The sequence below is a fragment of the Coccinella septempunctata genome, chromosome 1, assembly GCF_907165205.1.
Source record: "Coccinella septempunctata chromosome 1, icCocSept1.1, whole genome shotgun sequence".
NCBI lineage: Eukaryota > Metazoa > Arthropoda > Insecta > Coleoptera > Coccinellidae > Coccinella > Coccinella septempunctata.
Window position 1 is genome coordinate 23,708,166 of NC_058189.1, and position 4,919 is coordinate 23,713,084.

At 40.9% G+C, this 4,919-nt stretch overlaps 1 long non-coding RNA gene across 1 annotated transcript; it reads right to left on the bottom strand.

Moving 5' to 3' along the window:
• Nucleotides 1-527: 527 nt before the first annotated feature.
• Nucleotides 528-1,330, bottom strand: LOC123319786. The gene is made up of 3 exons (XR_006538650.1): nt 1,272-1,330; nt 1,086-1,213; nt 528-645 (listed from the first exon to the last, which is right to left on the bottom strand). It is a non-coding gene; the product is annotated as an uncharacterized LOC123319786 (long non-coding RNA).
• Between the last annotated feature and the right edge of the window lie 3,589 nt (nt 1,331-4,919).

Consider the following 4,919-nt stretch of genomic DNA (forward strand, 5'->3'; position numbering starts at 1 on the left):
AAATGAACGGAGAATCCAACCGTACAGGAGAAGAAAATAGAGACATGACTTACCGTACTCAACAGATCAAACATCTCCAGGAGGCTTATGAGTTCGTCCGTACTAAACTGTACCGTGCTTTCCAGCAACAGGCTCACCACTACAATCTTCGACGAAGAGAAATCCGATACCATGTGGGAGATAAAGTTCTACGCCGGGACCGTCCTTTATCCTCGGCCGTTGACAGTTTCGCCGTCAAGTTGGCTCCGAAGTTTTCCGGACCGTTTACCGTTGATAAAGTTGTTTCACCTGTCATCTACGACCTGAAAGATACAGAGGGTAGAAAAATCACTAACATACACATTAAAGATTTAAAACCATTTCATGCATAATATAATATTATTGCCATGATCCGTTAACCGTTCTATAGAAATAACCTCTGAAAGGAGTAAATCCGTTATTTTTCCGTTACCAACTATATTATTATATTCTGTTTACCTGTTGATCCGAATAACTGTAGTTATACTGACTAGAAATTGCCCTTGTCATTCTCATCACTGTCAAAGAGAGGCTGCCATCCAGTGTGATATCCCTAGTGCATCCACCCAATCTGAACCACTCCGGAAGAAGTTGAACAGGTTACACATATCAGCAAGTAGGAAGCACCTGCAAGGAGAAATCTCGTAAATCTGAAGCCTGTTATTCAACATAATTATAACCGATTACACCGTAACAATTCCGTTCGAATTCCGTACATGCACCACCGTTGACCGAAATACCGTATCTACAGATTTTCATCCGTTCAACATGCAATTATAAATCAAACCTGTTAAAACTGTCCGAAAAATCTGTTATTTATGTAAGGAATACCAATAAAGGATACTGTTTCACCTTGCAACTGAGTATATCCGTCTATTAATCCAATAGATCTAACCAATTTCTGTCCTGAACCGAATCGAAATTATTGTACCGTCAATTTAACACTGTTTACCTGAAGAAAACACCGTCTACATGAAAACAGAATACAGAGAAAAACCGTTCCAAGAAGAAAAGTTGACCACGAGGAACGATGAAGATTGGAGAGTTTATAGTTAGAAATTACCCACCTGCAAGTCTCATACCGGATCCGAAAGTCTCAACGTCCGTACAGCCGGGTCACACCAGCCCATTGAGCCCCCACGTCGAGCTGTTGGAGGCTTTCCACCTGTTGCAGCTCCCACGATTCCTGGGTAACCTACAAAACCACGATGGAATTCAAACACCCGCCAAACACAGTTAAATTAGGTACTCACCGGAGGGATGAAGCGTGGCACGTTTCCGACCAGCGATAAAGATGGATTTCCACATGGAGAAAGAAGATTTTCCACTATTATACACCATTTATCCACGGAACGCTGAACAAAGTTCTTTGACAAGATGGCGGAGACCTGCGCCCACAGAACACTGCGCCGAAATGACTGACGCTGACATTTCTGCGTGCGCATTGGAATTACCCTTGCCAACCATAGAGAGGAATAGGTACTTGTGATAAGTTCTACTCTGTAATCTGTACTTGTGATCTGGTCACGTGCATTTATAGGTGGCGCGCGCGAAAGTAAGGTCATTATTTCTAGGGGTAGATAGAGCCGTGAAATTAAACTCACTATTTCATCGTAAGTTAATTTCTTCCGAGATGGAGGGGGTGTGATGAACCCCAGTTTTCTGAGGAAAATTGGAGTTCATCTTAGTGCATTTCTTTCGTTTTAAATTTCCGTCTTTGAAAATATTTTAATTCTCGAATATTCCGTACGTTCATTCCGACAGGCAGAGTAAATGTAAAAAACCGCTTATCTGTATTTCACGATGTTTTTCTTACATGCCGCTGAAGATTTCGACGTTTTTCATCTGTTGATATGCGATAAACCGGAGCTGACGACGTTTTTCATTCTTGTCGCATTCTGGAATTTTCAGATTTTTACCGTGAGAGGGGATATGCCTATAAAAGCAAATTTTCCCCCCCGCGACGGTCACTTTACTTTTCGACTTTTCGACTGTTACTTCAGTTCTTCGGCTCACTTTTGAATTTTACTTCAGTGCTTTCCTTTCGCTTGAGTATTATTTCGCTTTCTAACGTGGTTTCTAACTTCTATTATAAATTCAGTTGATTTTCCGTAGTACTTTCGCCGTTGAGAATAATCATTTTGTGTTATTTGCATCAGTGCTTAGAGTTAATTTTTTCAGTTTTTTCTTTTTAAATCCTTTGAGTTTCGAGTGCTTGAAACAAAGGAGGTAGGTTCCCGTCTGTACCGTTCAGTTTCTTTGTTAGACCTACGCCGTTACTTCTTTAACTTTGACACTGCTGTACTGTATCGTTTCCTGTTGTATTTTATCGTTTTTTACCCTGTCCGCGTTCCGCGTCATAAGTGTTAGATCCGAAATCTCTTCTTTTCTGTCAATCATGGTGTGCTATAACCCTTGGGGCAGAGAATAAGAGATACCGCACGTTACTGAAGGGAAAGTTCCGTCAACCCCCCTGTCCGCGTTCTGCGTCATAAGTGTTAGATCCGAAATCTCTTCTTTTCTGTCAATCATGGTGTGCTATAACCCTTGGGGCAGAGAATAAGAGATACCGCACGTAATCAGTGAAATCCCGTAGTTGCGTTAAAAATAGACATTTTCTTCGCTGTCAATCATGGTGTGCTATAACCCTTGGGGCAGCGAATAAAAGTCACGAACCGACCCGCCCTTATTGTGTTTCATTCCCGGAGAAATACAACTACACACCGATACCGTATAGCAAGTCCTTAGCATTCGTCAGTTCTGGTTGGCGCATTTTTATTGAACCGTTAATTTTTCACTACACCCGGTACAAATTTCATAAAATGCTCGTGACCGGATAAGATTTCCCGAATGTATTTTCACTGATAGAATCACTCATATTTTATATCACACATATCTCCCTTGTACATATAATTAGTTTCCGAAGTTGTGAATAAACTTTTACATAGTTCGATTTTGACTTCTTCGTTGTCGCTACTACCCTAGACAACACCGAGCTCTGTCTCTGGCTAGCAGCTACCCTGGTAGGTTTGCTATTCTTCCTATTGAAAAGAATAGCTGGCGCTCGAGATTAAGGCTTCTCCGAGAAACGCACGTTACAGCTGAACGCTGAAAAAACTAACATGTATGTTGAGTCCGATGAATGAATATAGAAAAGAACCAACGAGAGTACATATTATAAAGAGTAGACCATACCAAATGAGTAGACATGAGTGTTCGAGCAGACTTTCCAGGGTGGAGCCTAGGTCGGGGTGTATCGAGCATTATCGTTGAGGTGTTCACATCCTGTTCTGAAGAAAACAGCTAAGTCCAGGGTCCACCCTGGAGAATATGAGGATTCATTCATCTGAAACTCAACAGTAATTAGTCATATGTACTTCGAGGTGATCAGAAGAGTTGTCATAAAAATGATTAAACTGATTCTAATAATAAAGAATATTATGAGTAGACAATGAATCAGTGATCATTTTTATAGAGATGGACTTGAAAAGTTTCAATCCTGGTGCTACATACCCATTTTCATGTGAGGAGATCTAGAGAATTCTGAAAATCGATATAAATTTTGAAATATAATAAAATATATAGTTCTCAGAAGACAATGGTTCGAGTTGTCTTGAGTGGACGTTTCAGTTGAGCGGTGCTAGCAAGGATTAGGAATCTATTGCAAGATTCTACAATCTCTTGCACGTGGACTTATTTCAGCAGAGTGAAATTATCAAGAAAATGGAGTAATTAATAATTTTGAGTAGTCTGAGTGTACTTTACCTTATGAGAAGAACAATTTAGCACCAGGATTGTGCGAGAAGACTCAAAAATTGAGAACAACTGAAAGAGGTGAACTTCAAAATGAGGTGTTACAAATCACAATGACAGCCACGCGAAGTTAATTCAACGAAGCTAACAAAGAGAATCTTAAGAAAAATATGTAAATGTGTAGGTTTTTCACTTCTGAAAAACACGGAAAGTGGGGCCGCTGCGTCGTTCAACCAGCGCACCGCCGAATCGGTGTACCATACGTGGCCACCGGAGCTGGTCAGGAGCGTCGACTCGAGAGAGGTCGGAGGGGGTTTCGCTCAATTTTTAACATGCCTAGATACTTGTATGTGTCTCCTTCCTTTAATGCTTCAATTTCTGCACCTTCCTTGAGTTTTTTTTCTATTTTCTCTCTCGTTATGTTTAGCAGTCGACATTTTTCCAGTCCAAACTTCATTTTGATGTCTTCCGAGAATCCTTCCACCATTTTCAGCATCAGTTGCATTTGTTTTTTGGTAGATGCGAAGAGTTTCAAATCGTCCATGTAGAGGAGATGATTCAGTTTCATCATAGTTCTATTGCCGCTCTTGATGGAAAATCCGTAGTCCGTAGAATTCAATCTATTAGACAAGGGATTCAGGGCCATGCAGAACCACAGAGGGCTCAGCGAGTCTCCTTGGAAAATTCCGCGTCTTATTGGAATAGGTCCTGTTGTAATGGAGCAATCTGCTGCTTTCATTTGAAGACTAGTACGCCAGGTTGACATGGCGTTTTTCAGGAACTTAACAATATTGGTATCCACCTTGTAAATCTTCAAGATCGTCAAGAGCCATCCGTGAGGTATAGAATCGAATGCTTTTTTGTAGTCTATGTACGCAGCGTAAAGATTCCTTTACTTGGAGAACGCTTGATTGCAGATAATTGAATCTATTATTAGTTGTTCTTTGCACCCTCGGCTGTCTTTGGTGCATCCTGTCTGTTGCATGGCGATGATGTTATTCCTTTCGCAATGATTGTGAATTCGGTTTGAAATGCACGATGTGATCAATTTGTACATCGTTGGAAGACATGTGATTGGTCGGTACTTGGATGGGTCTTCTGTATTCCTTTGGTCTTTAGGTAACAGGTATGTTGTGCCATGTGTAAGG